The sequence below is a fragment of the Nasonia vitripennis genome, chromosome 4 (genome assembly GCF_009193385.2).
Source record: "Nasonia vitripennis strain AsymCx chromosome 4, Nvit_psr_1.1, whole genome shotgun sequence".
NCBI classification, from domain to species: Eukaryota; Metazoa; Arthropoda; class Insecta; order Hymenoptera; family Pteromalidae; genus Nasonia; species Nasonia vitripennis.
In genome coordinates, this window is record NC_045760.1 from 4,456,604 (window position 1) to 4,476,108 (window position 19,505).

The window sequence follows — 19,505 nt, forward strand, 5'->3', positions numbered from 1 at the left end:
CCGCATATCGCTTATAACGAGAGAGAGAGAGAGAGAGAGCCTCCTGGTCTTTCGCGACGTTTCCAAGCTCTACTCTCCATTGTCGTGTACTCTTTGCTCCCTTATTCGACCCCCGTCCATCCATCTCTCTTTTTAGCGTACTGTCCCGTATAAACTAATAATATATCCGTCCCTCGCGCGAGCGCGCGCGTCGTCTTTATCTGCGTCTCACGGAAATAGAGTCGAAAAGTGCGCGCTACATAGGAGCCGGGGCGTCGTCGCGAGCGATCAGGTTTTCGTTCCCACCGAAACTGGACTCTAGAGAGAGACAACAACAACTCTCGGGGGATATATCAAAAAGATAGCCGCACCGTGTGTGCATATATATATACACGTATACACACTGCATGCGGAAGGGAGGCTACTACGTATCGGAATGGTCATCCCTCTCCTCTCTCTCTCTCTCTCTCTCTCTCTCTCTCTCTCTCTCTCTCTCTCTCTCTCTCTCTCTCTCTCTCTCTCTCTCTCTATAACATACGTGTAACCTGTGAAGTCTTTCCTCCCGGCGGAAAGCAGGTTAATTCCGTCTCTCTGTCCGGCCGCGCGTCCATCCCTCGATGGGTCATATTATCGCAAAACCGGATTCGCGGCCGCCCGCGGAAGAGCGCCGTGCCGATTCTCCCCCTTGCGCGCGCGCGCGCGCGGTCACTCTCGCCGGCCCAAGGGGTTGTGTGCTACGCTGTATAATGTATGCGCGAGGATGGACGTACACACGGACGACCGATTGTACGTGTGTGCGCGCGTACCTAGGAAAGGTGACGGCGATGACCCCCAGAATCCGGAAACTTGCTAAACCGGATCTATTGGTCAGTTTCGCGCGGCGGCGCTCTTCTTTTCTCATCATCGTCCCTAGATATGCACGCGCGTCCTTTTCTCTCTCGCTCGTACACACATACGTGCCTCGGCAAATTTTCGCAAGCCGAGTATCCCCTCCGGTGAGAACTGGACAGTGGCTGCACTCTCAGAAGGGAATCTCTAGTGTGTGGGCATTGTCCGGCTGTGAGTTTCCGATTCTTCTGTCGCACTCTCCTTCCTTTTTTACTCTTCGCCTCTGCTTCTGCTTCTTCTTCCTCCTCTTCTTTTTTTTTTTGTATCGCTCCGCTGATGCCTCTCTTTCTCTCTCTCGCCGTCGTAACGGCACGAAGTGTATGTATGGGTAATGGACGCGACGATTCTTTTTATTTTCTTTAGGGAGAGCGAGAATATAAGTGATTATGCTCGGGGCGTGCGCGGGCTTAACGGAAAGCAAAATATTCCGCTTGGCTCGACGCCGATGGAATATTAGCGGAATCCACCCCTTTAACCGCTCCGAGAGACTCAGCGTATCGCGGAAGAGACTATGGGCGAAATTTATGTAACAGGCTGCATTGTGCGTTTCTTTATTCCGCGACCAACGTTGCCCTATTAAGACACGCGCGCGGGACGATTTCGTTCGACTATTTTTACGGGCGGATAGGATGCGTGAACATACGTCGGCGCGCGCGCAGTTATACGAGTCAAACGAGTTATCGCGCAAATACCGTTGGCGTTATCATTCTCGGCGAGCAAAACATTACAACTTCATTTCGAGTTTCGAGTCGCGGCCGCGAGGAATTTCATGAATCTTTTTCGAGAGAAAAACAAGGCCTCGCTCGATATTTTCGCCAATTTACACAACACCGCGACGCGAGAAATACGCTGTAGGCCTCGCGTGTGGCGCAATATGCCGCCGCAGCTGCCACCGACTGACTGATAACGGTATTAAATATTTGTTAATTAAAATAATTAAGTATACACACCCGGCTCTCGAGATATTTGTCTTCCAGATATCAGAAGCGAAGAAAAAGCCCGGCTTAATTGGAACAATCAATTCCACGGTTAGCTTATCAGCGAGAATGTTTCGCCTGCGCTCCGATAAACCGACAAAAATCGCGATTTCCATCCAACGTTACATGGAAAAACATACTTTCCCCGAATATCCATCGTTGTTCGCAATCCTACCCCAGCGATCTTTACATAATTCTCATGTATACGTATAAACGTTTGTCTGCGTTCGCTTTCAAGCACATGAACCGCCGATATAATAACAGTCGCGCTTTCTTAATCTGGCGCGCAAGTAGCGAACTTTAAATAACGGCCGACCGGCAAATTTGTCATGCGCTCGCCGGCCGCCGGCGCGGATAGATAGGATACAAGCCGTATTAGCGGAACCCGCGCCGCGGGTAGTATACGCGCGCTTTCATTTTTACCTCAGCCTCTAACTCTGCTGTACGTGTATACACGTTATATTTTCTCGGGAGGTGTTTGTTCGCTGGGCTTTACAGCTGCGATTGCGCTCTTTATTGCGCGGCGGAGCCGCGGGTGTACACGTATACGGCAGTAGAAATTAGATGATATTGGAGGCGGGAAGTGTATTTTTCAATTGTATATGGCTTTTTGTTTCGGTTCTTACAATGTGTAAATTGCCTTCGCGGTGTCGTCTGTAAAGTAGCGACGATGTGCGGAACTTTCGCAACCGATAAGTTGAACCGACGGAAATCTGAAAGAAACATTCCTAGCTCGATTTCGTAATCGCGAGTTGATACAGATATCTCGGAGGGTAAAATTAGTTGTATCAAGATTGGTTATCGGCTTGAAAAAACGATCCGCATTTCAAAGCGCTATTCATTCACTCTACTGTGTCTCTCGGGCGTCTAATCACAAGCCCGCATTCGCGAGAGCGCCTTGATTACGCCGCGCGTTATTATATAAACTGTCCCTCGGGAAGTATATTGTAATCTCGAGCAATGCAGGACATAATAAAGTATCTGTCCAGCTATCTATCCATCTATAACCCCCGCGAGCTATCTCGAGACATTATACGCTATATGCGTGTGTATACGATATAACGAATCGCTCGCGCGGCCGCCTCCTCTATTCGCTTTGCTCCCTTTTTTGCGGGCTCCGCATTTTTTCACACTACCACGCTTACTCCTAGTGCACCTTTAAAGTTGTCAGTGTGTCGCGTAAGGCCGGACGATAAATAAGCGATTTCAGCTCGCGCCGAGCGTGCAAGAAGTATGGCTTCTGCGGAGCCTGTGTGTATTTGCGCGTGCTTTTAAGCTTCGCCGACGCCGCCGCCGACGCCGCTACGCTCAAAGGAAACGATAGCGAAAAATGACGGGGCTGCGCGTCCACGCTTATGTGGCAATTTTATCGATAATGCAATTGGATATACGTGCAATATTTATTCGTTTTTGGAGAGTCTTTATTAATCGCGTAAGACGCATTTGGGGAAACGGTGTAAAATTTATACACGTAATTGATTGAACAATCAGTTACGTGTATGGGACAGTGTGGCCCTTTAGAAATGTATCAACAACCGCATCGCAAACATTGTTGCTTGTCAGCGTAATTTATGCACAGACAGTTGCGTTATTGTATAATCTCTCCGACTTTCTCACTTCGAACACATCCGAGAGCCGAAGCGCAGCTCGGTACAATATAACTTTCTTCTCTCTGATACACACCGGCGGCGGCACGAGATATATCTCAATGAATTTCAAAAGGTCCCAAACAACACGAGCCGTCCGATAATTAAAATTTCCAAACAAAAAGACCATTGGCCGCGACGTGTACACGCATGCATGCAGCCCACTGCAGTCTTTGGTCTCGAAGGAGACTGCCAGCGCGAGGAGCAAAAGGAAGAGGAGGACTCGAAATCCCATTCGAGTTACCGTCGCGGCGCATACACGTCATGTTGCGGCGTCAGTCGCGATCGAAAACATCGCGTATATTCGCGCATGACACGGCGAGTTTCATACACGCGAGTCTTTGTAGGCAACGCTGACCAGACGTGTATCTCGATCTCGAATTTGTCGCAATAACTCGTTCCCCGAAATTAGCCGATGCCGAAAACAATGTCGCGCTTATATGCTCCGACCTCTTGGAAAAATCTCACACGTATATGCGTACAGGCATATTACAGCGTCTAGAAAACAGCGGCATAATTACGAGCTCTCAGCGCGGGGAAAAGCTCGGGCGTGTAATCCGCGAATATGCTAATCTCGGACGAGGGAGGAAAGGTGGCTTTATGCGCGTATATTAAAGAATATCGAGAGCGAGCGGGAGAGAGAGCGGATAATGCAAAGCCGAATAGAGATAAATAATCCCCGATGGTAATTTATGTGCTCGCACGCGCGCGCGGAGGCATTCGCACGCGGTGAATAACGGCCCGCGAGCGCGACACGAGAAAAGCAGCAGATATCGGAGTCAGATAAGCGTCGCCACCGCCGCCGCCGCCGCTGGTGAAAATAAAAGGAGCGATGGAGGGAGAAGTGAGGCCTGAAGAGGAGAGACGAGAAAAAAAGGGATAGAGAGAGAGAGAGAGAGAGAGGAGCTCCACGTGCAGGGGTGATAATGCGCGAAGCTGAGCCGGCCGAGACCAACTGGTAATCTATTGGTAAATGTTGGATTACGAGAGAGAGCCGCGAGCTGAACGCGATAGATTTCTCTCTGTGGTGCGTGCGCTGACTTGAATGCGGCTCCGGGTTTTGATTTATCCGCTGTGGGGGAGGTATAGAGTTGTAAAGCTATGCGGGGGGACTCTATGAAGGAGTTTTGTCACTCGCTTCGGGCTCGTGGATTATCCTCTTGTTCGCCTACGCTGATAACGGGATTCCCTTTTTGTGGATATCTGAAACAGACGCGATCGATTAGTGAAAACTATTAACCGATTATTATGTTTCCGACGCAGAAATTCCTCAAACCGACGATATTGTTCGATCCAATTAGCGCGCAACTAAAGCGATACTAAATTATTTATAATTAAGCAGAAATACTTAATCAGCCGCGTATAAGATGAGGGAGAGAGAGAGAGAGAGAGAGAGAGAGAGAGAGAGAGAGAGGAAGACGCTTAAGTGTCCGGCAAAATGAGCGCAGAAAACGAAGTGCTCGACTTTAACATCCGCTATCGCGCAAAATAACAAAATCATCCTCACCTGAGAGCGAAGATGTACCGAGAGCAGCACCAACACACGGAAGTTTTTCGAAAACGTTAAACCAGCCGTGCGTCTGTGTGTGTAGCGCAGCGGAAACGACTCGTGCGCCTGTATGGGCTGTCGTAACTCCCCGAGACGCATTAAATTCCCGCGGCTTCTCGGGCGGCGCTGTGGACTGACGAACGCCTGTGGAAAAAGGGGAAAATCATTTAAATCGAATTCCGTAACTTAGATTTATTCTCGAGATACGTAACTCGGAGAAGACACTCTTCTCTCTCGCGATGATTTTCCCCGCGCGAGCAAGAGAGAAGTTTTAAGGCTCTCGAGCAGGCGCGTGATCCGCTACGGGCAGTGTCGGCTATATGGATGAAAAGTTTTCAGTGAGAGAGGAAGGCAAGACGCGCACGATTGCCGATAAAACGCTTGAATTTACGGTGAGCGCCGTTTTATATGCGCCGCTCGGACAAGCAATGGGACAAATTCTGTCGAATGTTTACGGACCAAATTTTTTTTTGTGTACTTGATTTTTTCTCTCTCGTATTTTCCGTCATCGACGCGATGCTACTATTGATAACAACGTCGCGTACAATGTTTTTAGGCTTTAACCAAGCTGAAACGCCGCCGGCGCGCAAGCGCGCGTAATTGAACCGCTGCATGTGAGTCGAAAAAAGGGTAACGTAAATTAACACGAGAATTGCTGCTAAATCAAACGACGCAGTGAAATTTTAGTATCATTGTACTTTATTATTATTCATACGCGCGCTCGCACCGTGTCATTATCGCTGGCCCTCGTGTTCACCGCGCGATTGCGTAAAACCTGAGGGATTCTAGGAAATCCCGGCCGTACACAATATAAATTTCAGAGAGTCCTAGAAAAAAAAGAAAAAATCTCGTGAACTCGTTCCCACACGCTAAAAGCACTCGGCGCTGCAGAAGCTCGAAGGAAAATGAGCAACGAGGCCGCGCGCGGCGACGATACTACACGTTGCTCGCGCCGCGGGTAATCGCCTATCGTAAATTGGTAGCTCTCTCTCTCTCTTGAGCGGCTCTCTTTTCGTCTGCTGCGCCGATAAATTCGAGACTCGCCGCCGCCGGTAGCGACGACGCGATATTCGAGCAGGAGTTACGAGCGTCGCCGCGCGCACGAAATAGTCTCGCATGCCTGATCACAATTAATAACGCGGTGGATGAGGGAGAAAGAGCGTGCGGCTCCCACAAAGCTGTCGATATCGAGGATTCGCGAGCAAAGGCGCCGAGAGAGAGAAGGGTGGCTTCTGCCCAGTGTCTCTCTCTCTCTCTCTCTCTCTCTCTCTCTCTGAGAATCGTCCTTTTGCGCGCGCGCGGATGCATTATGCGCTGCCCGATATTGCTGATGGGATCGCCTGGGCGGCGGCGAGCGTTTGTGAGCTGCTGAGTTTTTAATGGCGGGTGTATTTTTTTTAGCTTTAGATAATTAGCGGATTATTTTACGAGCCGGGTTCGCTGTTACGCAATTGACGATGGCGATGCTATCTGTCGCTCTCTCGAGCTCTTAGAAACTCGCTGAGCTGATGCATATTGAAGGAAGTATCTCAATGTCGGACGATTTGTTTTGCATGTGATTTTCCCCTTATGCGGTGTGTTCTCCAAGCGATGTACACCTATCTTATCGACTCTCCGGACACTTTTTACTGCGGCTCGTTCGTCTAGTCCGTTCGGAGCACAACTCTCTCTCTCTCTCTCTCTCTCTCTCTCTCTCTCTCTCTCTCTCTCTCTCTCTCTCTCTCTCTCTCTTTCTCGCTCATACGCCTCGCTGCTGCAACAACGAGAGCAGCCATACAAATCAAGTGGCTCGTACATAGCGCGGGGAAATTAACGAAAGAGCAAATCAAGCGCTAGACCTATTCAGCGCAAACCATTAAAGTCCGGCGCAGCTCGCAGTCCAATAGCCGTATACTTCTCTCGTTCTTAACATGCATAAGTTATATAAATTCGAAAATCCATATAGACACCCGCGGCTGCTGCCGCTGCTGCACCCCCGTATCTACTTCGCGGATGAGCGGAATATTATAGGCTCCGGCTAATAGACTCTCCGACTCGCTCGGGTATAAGTGTGTATACGCGCGGTTATGAGCTCCCGCAGTAGGCAGTCCAGCAGCAGCTGTCATAAATCCAGTGGCGCGCAAGCGATAACAGGAAACATAATATCGCGTGCGCGCGAGTGCAGCGCGTTACGCGCCGCGCAAAGGGAGAGAGGACGTGTCGGAGATAAAGAAGCCACGGAGGTGTAGAGTAATGCGCCTGTATCTGCCTGCTAGGGATTGCTCTATTTTTCCGAGCGCCGCGCGATTTGCTCCTGGATTTTCCGTGCGCGGCTGCGGCGATGGGATTTAGAGCTACTGGCTGCGATAAGCGCTATTGGCTTTGAAATTAATCTGCCTGACGTTGCCGCTTACCGAAGTTCAAAAGGAACGCGATGAAGTCGTCGGGGCGAAAAATCTTCGAATCTCGGACTCCCTTCGAATAAATATTCATAGGCGATGCGCGTGTGTGTAAGAAAAAGGCAATAAACAGCAGTATCTATTTCAACGTCCCGGGGACAAAGACCTCACTCCCAATTATCGCAGGCCTCATCGACTCTCTCTCTCTCTCTCTCTCTCTCTCTCTCTCTCTACTCTCCGAGTTTGATTGACCCGAGCCTTTTCGTTCCCGCGATCGGCCCACCAGATCTTCCCCATGTATACCAATAGGAAGGAGCCGAGCAATCTTAAGAGGAAGAGGACAGGGGCCCGAAGCCCAAGCAATTAGGGAAAAACTCGGACACTAGCGTCAACCCGGCAGTGGGACCCCATAAACTGAGAGACTCGAGTCGAGAGAGAGAGAGAGAGTAAAAAAAAGGTACAGCGAACGTCAATTCCAGCCAAATAATAATCGAGCTCGGATCTCTCGAGCCAGCCGGCGTATCTGCCCTCTCTCTGTGTTTTTGACGGGGCGAACAAGTGGCGGTCGCCGGCCCATTTCCTAAAACGAGTTCTCACGCGCAAGTGAGCGGCTGCGGCAGGCAGGTATATCTCCTCTCTCTCTCTCTCTCTCTCTCTCTCTCTCTCTCTCTCTCTCTCTCTCTCTCTCTCTCTCGCTCGGTCTTCTCCCTCGTAAAAGGGTGACACACCCATGCACACGCACACATTCGAAAGCGCGCGAGTTATGACGTCCTGGATTATAAGGCGCTCACGCACGTGCACGCACACCGAGGCGGTTTAAAAATCCCCTTTTGGATATAAAGAGCCCCCGCGCTCGCCTACGGCCGGATAAATCGAGAGGGAGAGGGAGCCTCGAGAAAAAAGCCGCATAAAAACCCTCCGAGACGATGAAGAAGAAGAGCCATCAGTGGGAGAAGGGAGCGTTATTCGCTCGGGTACAGGTATATACCCATCGCTCGAGTCTCCCTCTCCCGTGTATGCGCTGCAGTATGTTTCTTCTCGGCTGCTCTTGACTCGGGGGTGTCTCGCTCGCTCTGACAGGTGCATCGCTCCGCGCGCGGCTCTGCTCCGAAAAGATTTTCTATGCTTTATACGGACGAGCGATGTTTTCAGCTCGCACGCCGCACACGCCCACGTGAACGCGTGAGAGACGTTCCCCAGCGCGCGAGGACGTCCCGATGCGCTCTGCCGAGATTATCTCCTGCCCGTGTGTGTGTGTGCGTGTGGATATGAGTCTCTCTCACTTTCCACCACTACGGCTCTCTTTCTTTCCTTCTGCTGTGCCGGCCCGTAGAAGTCATATGGATAAATATCCGATTACTTTGCGCCATCGAGCCGATGCTCCTCGTGGTGGGAGGATGAAATTTGTGACGGCTCTTCCGAGGAATTCCTATACGCGTGTATGCGATGCCTTTTTTCGTATTAGTGCGTCGCCGCAGCTTTTATATCTAATGCGCTGTCCGATGTCTCTCCTGGCAAGTGTGTCTCGTCCTGTCTCTCTGATGCCGGAGGGATTATTATACGCCTTCCTTTTTCTACCCCCAGTGCGAAGGTAATTGCTTTGGGCCGCGGTATTTTATGACTTACCAGCGAGAACAAAGTTTGCCGGTTCACACGATGCACGTATACGTGGGTTTCGGGGGTATAACGCATTGCTTGAAACTTTGTGCATACAAATTTTAATCTACCTTCACGCTCGAGACGTTTAAGAATTATTAGCGTCTTACAGGCGAAGATCGTGTAGCGGATAAAAGAAATCGTCGCGGAGCTTTCGCGATTCCTGTACGCGCGCATACGTTCGTGCAACAGTTGTAGATACAGCGAGATATTTTTTTATCGCGCGGTAACTTACGCGCGTTAAGGGTCCCGCGCTTACGACTATTTAATTATACAAGATCATGCAAAACTCGGCGTTAATTAGCATACGCGTGTAACGTCACTCTGCGAACTGACACGGATATCACGAGAGTTTTAACGGTATATTTACGCATTTTCCGAAAATATGAAAAAACTGCATCGGGCAAAATATTAAAACGTCCGAAATTTAATTGCCGATAATTAAAAGTTTGAAATACGCATACAATATTTGCATTCGTACACGCGTATATATAATTGCACAGAGAACGTGATGAGATTTCTCGTGTATCATCGCTGTTGATCTCCTTAAGCAAAAAAATCCGCACAAATGTATTTCCCGAACGAACACGAGGAAGCTTTCGACTCATGCGTATTATACAGTGTGCATGTGTGTTGTCCGTACACTCGTGCGTGCCCGAGTCGGACAAGACAGGTCACGCGAATGAGGAATTATGTAATCGTATTAAATTATATACGCCTTGCAAATCAGCCGCTTCGTGTGTGCCTTCTTTCGAAACTGTATTCTCTCTCTTCTCTCTCTCTCTCTCTCTCTCTCTCTCTCTCTCTTTCTCTGCGATGCTATACACGCTGACTCTCTCGAGAGAGCTCTGTTCGCCGCGCTGAGAAGAGCTAAAATTGAGATTTTACTCGGACGAGCACTCTCGGGAATAAATTAATACTAATCGCCGGCCACTGATAGCACGAAAATTATGCTATTAATATACGTTCGACTGGAATTTTTTCGCGCGCTCTCTCGCGTACCTTTATAATACCCGCGAGTTTCTCGGAGCTTTGAATTTTTTTGCCGGGATTATTCGCGACTCGCTTTTATATAAATCAGCCGTCGTAAAGCGAAGTCTCTTTCTCTCTCTTTCTCTCTCGGGATAATTTATCGCGCTGATAAAAATAACCTTTTCGAGCCCGCTCTAACGCGCGTCGTCGCGAGTTTATGGCGTCCTTTGAAAATAGTACCGAAAGCAATCGGCTCTTAACGCGCGAATAAATTCACCTCCGCACCGCCGGCGACAAACGTTACCTCATCTATTAACGATCAGCTACTCCGGCGAGAAAAAAGTCTCGGGGCGAGCAGCGACTTCTCACGAGGACGCTTTGTCTAAGAGCAGCACTACGTATAGCTCGCTGCCGACTTCCTCGGATCCGATCGCGCTTGCGGGACTGGAGGAGCGCGCGCGAGAGAAGCCCTTTTTGAGCCGAGACGAGCTGCGCAGAAAAAGAAGTCGCGTCGATCGAGTCCTCGTCGTCGGGCAGTCGTCCCCGCGATCCCAGCGCCCGTAACTGTTCCGATGCTGCTGCTGTATTCGAGGGAGAGGACGGCTTCTCGTGACTCGCGTAAGCGACTCATGCGACGAGACATGCGATAAAATTTTACGAGGGAAATTTCAGTCTGCCGCTTTTCGATTATAATATACACAGCCACATGTTGCGCGTGTTAGTCATCGAGACTGTGTTTTTCAAGCGATTGTCGCAAAAATAATAACATTGAAAGTTAAACCGTCAGTTCCTCACGCAGTCGATAATCGTCCAGCCAAGTATACGCGCGGCAATTGCGCTGCGGATAATGCGAGGAGATAATGAAAAATGCGCTGTGATAGCAGTTAAATGCGCGTGTGTTTAAAAAAAAAACAACAACAGAGGAGCATTATATGGCGACGAGTTTGCAAACTAATTGGTTTTAATTGCGTGTTAGCAGTAAACATTACTTTATTTGAATAACGTAACGCGAATTTGCAAAACCTGATCGACGTAATCGAAAAAGACGCATCGCGGCGCAATCTCTCTCTCTCGCTCTCGTCGTCGCGCGGGATGAGGAGCAAAAGGAGCAGGAGCAGTGGCTTTTCGCATTTTTTTAGAGCGACATTAGCAGTTCTCACGCTCGGGGCGGATAAAAAGTTGATGAATATATTCCGCGTATATCGTCTGGTAACATCAATTATTCCGCGGTGCACACTTTGTTAAGGAGACTGGGAGTAAAGCAGCAGCAGCAGCAGCAGTGAATCGGGTATATCGTAACGGGCGTCCGCAACTGGTCGCCGCCGCTTTGCACGCATGAAAACGTACGATGATAAGCTTTATGAAGGCTGACAAACTCGATATCCTTATCGAAGCAATAACGTTTCACCGTTCATGAACCTCTCCTGTCCCGCTCGCTTTTTTCTTCTATTTCCGTCTTTCTCGTATGCGCACACACACACACTTGTATAGGCGTGCCTCCTTCGCTCGTTGTACGTATATACGTGTGTGTGAATGTGCAAGCGCGACGCGAATACGGCGCTTTTATTTTTTCCCATTTGTCAATTTGGCTGCGCGAGCTGAAGAGGGAAAAAGAGAGAAACGCCTCTCAGCTTACCGTATATGATCAGGGAATGACTTCAAGGGATGAGAGAAAAAGTGTCTCGGAGCGAAGAATCTCGAAGGCCGATATATATATATATAAAAGCGAATCTGCGCGAGCGAACGAGCGAGAGAGTCTTTAACTTTCTCTTTTTACAATATAACGTATCGGTTTTATTGCTAACGCTATGATGTAAACACGCCCGAGTTTATTTTTACCCGGGCGACTGAGCTCTCTCGAGCTTTTTATAAAATTCGATTAGGACACTCTTTCAAAGTCTCTTATCAATGCACTCGTTAATAATTGCTTCGAATTGATTGTTGCAACCGTCTCTATCTCGACTAATTTTGCATCGAAAAAAAAAACTAGCTGCAAGGAATCACTACAGCTTCAAACATTTTTTCCCGCTCATATATAGCACGTTGCGAGGAGAGAAGCCCTTGGCGCCCGTAAACGGAGACTTCAACGGTCCGGCAGTTGCACGAGCGATGTGCCCCTCCACATACAGCCGTATAATACAAGCAGTGCCTGCGCACATGCATATGCATCCGGGCGACTATACTTCAGCGAGTGAAACTCGTATACGCGCGCTAATTGGCCTGGCTCGATTTTTCACAGCGGCTCTCTCGCGCATAATCGACAATCGATCGGGCCGGCCGCGAAAAATCCCGAGCAGCTACCGATAAAACGTGTTTCGCGAAGATAGCGCACTTTCTCGCGCAGCAGTAGCCGAAGCTTTATCGTTTAATTAATGCAGCGCACCGAGGAGCCAGCAGCAGCAGCTCTTTCTCTCTCTCTCTCTCTCTCTCTCTCTCTCTCTCTCTCTCTCTCTCTCTCTCTCTCTCCGTGTGCGATATTATATTATACGCTCGATCGGTTGTACACTCTCGTGTTTGTGTCTGGTAATTTTTTCGACTGCGATATTTTCGAGCTTGAGCGCGGCAACGACCTCTTTATAATTTAATCATTGTTATTAACAGAGCAATCAGCCGAGTAAATACGTTCTTCTCGAATTCGTACACGAATTCGTGCTCGCGCAACGTCGTTTAATTCTCCGCATCGAAGGCTCAATTTCGACGAGACACTCGCAGGGGCCACCTCGACGCGTCGACTCTCAATAATCGTTAAAGCATTCCCGTTTCCCCTTATACCCGCAGCGAGAAGCGTGTACACTGCAGCACACGCGAGAATAAGATGCGCCGCGGCAAAGCGAGGGAAAAGAGCGCGGGAGATCGGCCAATTTATCCTTACAAATTGCGCCGGACTCGAATCGCTTTCTGCTCGTTTTCGAGCTTTCTATCTCCTTTCTTCTTCTCTCTCTCTCTCACTCTTGCCGCGCGGCGCGAACGAGCGAGCCTACGCGCGACCGTCTCGTTCGAGCCGCCCACGTTCGGCCGGTCGCGCGTAGGCGTCGCGAAAATACCGCGGGACGCAGATAGATAGGAGCGCAGTGGGGAGAGAGAGAGAGAGAGAGAGAGAGAGAGAGAGAGAGAGAGAGAGAGAGAGCGGATGTCCATCGCGAGACACCCTCGACAGTTCACTTCCTCTCGCGGCTGCTGCTGTAGCCGCCGCGGCTCTTGCTCTCTTTATTCTTTGCGCGCGCTCGGTTCCTCTCACGCACGTGCGTACGTAGGTTTGCGCGAGGTGGAAGCGATTGAAAATTTTCCACGCGAGAGAAGGAGAGAGAGAGGAGAGAAGGAGCGGGCTCGCATTAGGCGGCGCAGCCCGAGGCTGTCTTCTCTCTCTCTCTCTCTCTCTCTTTCGCTGGCTGCCCATTTTTCACGAGTCCTCTTTTTTCTCTCCCTCCTCCTCCTCCTTCTTCTCCTCCTCCTCTTCGCTTCTTTGCCTTCATTTTTTACTTTTTTAATTCCTTCCTTTTCTCTCCTTTTAATCTCCGCTGCTGCTGCTGCTCAACGTATACACACTCGCCTCGCCGTGTGTATGTATATGCATGTGTTCCCGCTATACGTGCACCCGACTTCATTTGCGTCTATACATACCGAAATGAGCGTCGATTCGTCGAAGGCGATTTCAAATAATTACGTGAGATATCGCGGCCGTGGTACACACCTCTCTCACGAAGGACAATATTTACCCTGCCTTCGTAAATAAACAGCGTCTCAATTAGCGGCTGGCGACTCCTGCAAATCATTCCCAACCGAATTCCTCGATAAATACATCCCGTCCTATTCCTTTTCCCCGATGACTCGTTTTTTTTCTCCCTCTCAAACCTCGCGCGCGATCGGCTACGCAGTTTTTCCTTTATTCTACTTATCCAGACGCGAGGAGCGCACTTCTTGCACACACTCGTATACGGGCATACGATTCCCTTTCGTACACACACAGACACGCACACTGTTCTATTTTTTGCTCGAGAGTATTTTTGCCGGTGTGTTTTCCTGCTCTCGGCCTCAGGTATACACACCTATAGCGAGAAGAAAGAGTCCTTGCGCGTTACGACATTGCGTTTAGGTTCGACTGTCTGTCTGCGGGCTTTATTCCCGGTGAAAATGCGCCGGCGGTGCACGTGCGCGGCGGCCTATTGTGCGCGCGTCTCTGAGAGAGCGAGATGGAAACTGACTTTTGCCGATCAATGGCCATTCAGGCGTGCGTCAATGCTGAGCCGATTAGCGAGAGCCCTAACAAACGGCGCGCAGGTACTCCAGGCAGGCGTGCGAGGTGCGTGAGAGAGATACCCCTGCAGAGTGGGGAGAGTCGGAAAAATATTGATGAAGTATTTAATGGCTCGCATTTGAGTCAAAATGCCGTTATTGATGGCTATACAACGCGCGGCATTGTTTACCGTGTTCGTGACGTATACGACTCGCGTGCGGGTGAATTGACGCGTTAATTTTCGATTTTGCGAACTCGAAATATCCCCCGAGTCCCCCGAAACCTAATCCGAGGATTGATAACTGTTTAACGAGCGGCATTCAGCCGCTCTCTGCAGCTGCGCTTATTGTGCACGCGCGGAGCCTCGGAAAAGTTTTGAAAGTATTATATGAAAACACACGTCGCGAACCCCTTACACACACAAGAGCATGATAAGCGCGAGAAATTGTATATTTACCTTGGCAGTATAAGGAGAGGCGAAACCATCGACTCTCCCTCTATTCTCGACTCATAATGCTTACTCCTCTCTCGCGCGCGCGAGCTGCGCATGATACGCGAATTAGCGAGCGATTCATAATAACAGCGGATCGATCCTGTGTGCGCTATGCCTACACGCGGCGCACAGCGTAGGTAGTAGTTTTCGCTTTAAGTGAAAGCTCCCATTTTCGAGTCGGCTTCCTTGCGACTGCCGTGTTATTATATCGGGGACGGCGAAACGATGATCGATCGAGCCGGGCTGAAACTACCGATTTTTTTCGCCGATCTCATCTCCCGCAGTCTCGAGATACCCGATCCACAAGAGCCATGCGTGTGTATGTGTACTCTAGCCAGCGCTGTACACACAATCGCTCGGCGGCCTTTACGTAACGCGGGCGAGCGCGCCCGCGACGTAAGTAGTAGAAGACGAAGAGCCGCGCGGCGGCAGCGACATCGTCGCGTCCTTATCTCTCTCGGATGCTGCGTCTCGCTCGTGCAGACGTAAGTATAGCTGCGTGTCGCCGAGAGCGAGAGAGCAAGATGGAGAACGCCGCTGCCGCGGGGTGGTGGGAGTCTCGAGGGTCCAGCAGCGCGGCGGCGAGAGGAGATTATACGCCGGCCGACGGAGCGAGACCGAGCTATGCCGTGGACCAAGAGCCCGAGAGAGATAAAGAGAGAGACGGCGAGAAGCTGACGTAGCAGTATACACTCGCGCGAGCGCGCGCACACACACGTACACGTAAGGTGCGGCGGCGGCGCTGCACAGGTAGGGATTTCTCTCGAGAGTGAGAGTGAGAGAGGCGAGGGAGGCTCCCCCCTGCAGCAGGACAGAGAGGGAAGCTGTAAGGACGATAGGTATCTCTCTTTCTCTCCCTCGTTGGCTTCCTCGAGGCGCGCCGGAGCGAGACGGCGCTACACGTGCACGTCCCAGGTAGCCGCTGCGCGAGAGGGGCAGGAGGGGGGCTCCTCTTTCTCTCTTGCTCTTGGATGCTGGGAGGCGGCGGCGGCGGCGGCCATGTTGCCGATCTCGCTCTCTCTCTCTCTCTCTCTCGCTCTTCCGCTCGCGCTCGCGTATGTGTGTGCGTCGGCGCGCGTAGGTGAGCGAGCCTGGACAGCGCGGCGCACCGGCAGCAACGCTCGCCTCGGCTCCGAATATACCGCGCGCGCGTCTGGACCATAGCGCGAGCCGCCGCCGCAACCGCTCACTCCGTCCGTGTCTCTCCATATAGCTGTGTGTACGCGCGCGCGCGTGTGCGAGAGACAGACTTGCCTGCTCGCTCTCTCCTCCTCCTCCTCCTCTCGCTCGCTCACTCGCTCTCTCGCACTACCTGCGGCTTCGAGCGTGTGCGTGTGTGCGTGTGCATCTCTGCGTGAGCCGCTGCTGCTGCTCTGGCTGCTGCTGCGCTGCTGGCCACGGCATACAAGACGAGAAAGAGAGAGAGAGCGCTGCGACGCGTCGTACGTGGAGCATCTCGTGAACGCCTCCTCTCCAGGATAACTCCAGCCGAGCAGGCAGCACACGCAGGCACGTCTCCTGGAGCGCGGAGCCTAACCTTACGAGTGAGAGAGAGAGAGAGAGAGAGAGAGATACGCTGCGCTGGACCGCGAGGACGTGAAAAGTGACAGTGCTTTCCGCCGCTGAACTGACGTGGACCAACCGGTTGTGTGTTGTTGTTGTCTGTGCGCGCTAAATCGTAGATCGGCACTGGGCCTACTGGGATGTCGCGTCTGCCGGCGACGGCCTCGTCCCGTCCAGTCGACCAAGGAGCAGCAGTGCCAGCAGCATCGGCCAGGAGCGCGCCGGTAGCGGAGATGTGAACCGACAACCGAGGAGGGACGCCCAGTAGTTTGTAGTCAAGCAACACCAAAGTCCAAGCGCGGCCTTCCTCGAGGACACCAGAGCGCACGCCATATTACAAGCCGTCTCCACACGCACATACTCACACTTGTCTCCTTCTCGAAGCTTCCGAGATATGAACCTCTGCAAAGTAAGTACACACGCACGTCTTGATTTTTCTCTTCGCTCCTCTCTCTCTCTCTCTCTCTCTCTCTCTCTCTCTCTCTCTCTCTCTCTCTCTCTCTCTCTCTCTCTCTCTGTATAATACTCTGCTCTGGCTTTTTCCGCGTCTTTCTTTCTCTCTCTCGCTCGCTCGCAGCCTCGCTGCTTCTCTCCTCTTTTTTGTGGTTTCTCAAGGTAACGCTGCTCCGCGGCGCCGCCACGGAGTTCCTCCTTTCGCTGCACGGATGTTTAATAACGATCTTTCAAGAGCGAGAGACTCCAATACGGGATATCCAGCCCGATAACGATCGCTCTCGAAAAATCCTTGCCGATTTTCCGAACTTGGCGATGCCGCCGCGCGATCGCGGCTCTCTTCGCGGAATCTGTCCCCGGCACTTCTTTTTCTCCACTACCGATGACGATCTCTCTTTCTCCGCGCGCGTACGCGGTAGTGTTATATAGAAGAGGACGGCTGAATTGCGCGAGCGCGACAGTAGGTACCGATCGCGAGAAAAGCGACGGAACGCGCAATTTTAACGCCCCGAGCGCCGGTTCACTTTTATTGTTTTCCCGCGTAAAAAGCCGCGTGTATAACTCTTTGCCTCGTGCCGCCACCGCCGTCTTTTATCGCCTCTCTCGGAAAGTAAAAGGCCTTTTTTCCCTTCTTTTGTGCACGCGCCAAGTCGTATAGTTTTTCCCCGGCGCATTGTGCTCTCTCGCGCTCGCACGCACTGCTTATTAAACGGTCCCTTCGCGCAGCGCGCCCGATGTATACTTAGGCCGGAACTTCACAAGCTTCTCTTCTTTTCACACTTTTTCTAGCAGGCACGAAACGAAAAATCGCGGGATGGAAGCCTCGCACGGCGAAATAACCCAGCGCGAGGGAGTGCGGGCAACAACAAAACGCGAGAAGAAGAAGAGCCCGGTTGCCCCAATCTGATCGGCGAGCGCGCGAGCGGCGGCGGCTCCAGCCAGGTTTGCCCTATGGAGAATCAGGTTAGACCGGCCGAACCTGCTCCCGCGCCGGCCTCTCCGCTTACCGGCTTTGCACCACGCGGTTGTGTATACAGTGCTCATCTCGCGTGGCCACATAGTTCAAAGGAGAACAACAACACACACACACACAGTGTGTACGTCGGGAGGGAGAGAGGGAAAAGAGCGCGAGACGACGAAACAAGATCTTCCGCTTCTGCGCGCCTCTCTTCTTCTTCTTCTCGTTCTTCTGCTTCTTCTTCCGCGTTCGATGCAGAGGCGGATCATCCTAGCGTCCGGCTTCCAGTCTGCCGGTTTTGCTTCTGGTCCCGCCGCGATGCCGGCCACCTGTTGGTACCTCGCGCGGCTTTTTTCTCCTCGCTTCTGTTCGCAAACCTCCGCGGTGAAAATGAGACGCTTCGATTATATCGGCGAGTATTTTTTCTCCCGAAGCCGGACGGGAAACATCAATCAATTATATTACAAATCGCTGCTACTTTAAGCGCTCTCGCCTCGATTTTTTCTCGTATAAAAAAAAATTTACACGAAATTCCATGACACAATTCTAATTCTTTTTGGCACGCTCATTAATATTCGCGCCTGCGTGAGACATAGATTTGCATTCCCGTTACAAACCCATAACTCCGAAAGCCTCTCGGAGAGGAAAAAATTCCCAGCTTTTCGCTCTCTCCCTCGCTCAACTCATCAGCGCCCGATGGTACTCGGAAACTATTTGTCCAATTGAATTCACCGCGCCGCAAGCTTCGACCGCAAAATAAACGACGCTCGCGTATTTCCTCTGAGAAAGCAATTACGCACTTAGAACAATCTTCGGCGGAGAAAGTGCCTCCTTTAAAAGCACTAAATCGCGCAAGACGAATGTCCGACTACTTACGTACCGCGCGGGAGAGGTAAAAAGCTCCGAAGAGCAGACACGGCACCGCTCTTCGGCGCAAAACAACGCCGTCGACGAGCAGAAGTGAGTGAGAGAGAGAGAGAGAGAGAGAGAAAAAAATTAATAACCGCGCACTTGGCGGTGTTTACGGAGCCATTTCTCGAAGGATCGTCGCGTCGCGCTGCAGCGATTGACGAGCTCTCCCGGTGAGATGGATGGCCGTATACCTTATACGCGGCGCACGCTTACGGAAACAGGAAAAAAGAGCCGCTAGCGCGCTACTCTCGATCATCGACTGCGCGCGCTGAGGAGCGTCTATTATTACACCTGTCTATCCGTCACGCCGCGTGTCTGCAAGCAGTGTGTGTATAGTATGGCCGGTATACATATATACATACGCATAGCGGCGCCGGTGAATTCCAGTTTCGCGCGCGCGCGCGCGCGCCAGCCGCCGCCGCGATGACGATTCTCCCGGCTCCCTCGAAGCGCCGGGACCAGTAACACTGGTCTGTGGACCAGCTGATCTCCGACGAGATTCTCGCGCTTCCTCGTCTCTTCCCACAACACGCGCTGCAGTGACCCTGGCCCCGAAACCTGCGAGCGAGCGAGCGAGCCTTCAGATGTTATTACACTGTAAAAGAGTTTTAGGCGCGCGCGCGCGCGAGCTCGGCTTGTATACACTGATGGATACGAGTTTACGAGTTGCGTTTACGTGTACCTATACACGCGCTGTGCGGGTAAACGACCGTGTACGAGCGATTTCGCTCACTCTAGCTGTGTTGTATAGCCGAGTCGTCCTTTCCGCTTATGGACTTTGCTATGTGCTCTATCGATGCTTTTGCTTTCCGTTTCTCGCGTTATTCAACACGAGTATTATATCTCA

At 51.3% G+C, this 19,505-nt stretch overlaps 1 protein-coding gene across 9 annotated transcripts in view; it reads left to right on the top strand.

Moving 5' to 3' along the window:
* Positions 1–16,132: 16,132 nt before the first annotated feature.
* LOC100117117 overlaps positions 16,133–19,505 on the top strand; it is an 82,299-nt gene continuing 78,926 nt past the window's right edge. For 3 of the 9 annotated variants that reach the window (XR_512630.4, XM_016985447.2, XM_031928786.1), the window contains exon 1: positions 16,134–16,744. The gene's annotated coding sequence lies outside the window, so the exon portion shown is untranslated. Of the gene's footprint in view, positions 16,745–19,505 lie in introns of all 9 variants that reach the window. The other 6 variants (XM_016985444.2, XM_016985445.2, XM_031928785.1 and 3 more) reach the window with 4 other exon arrangements.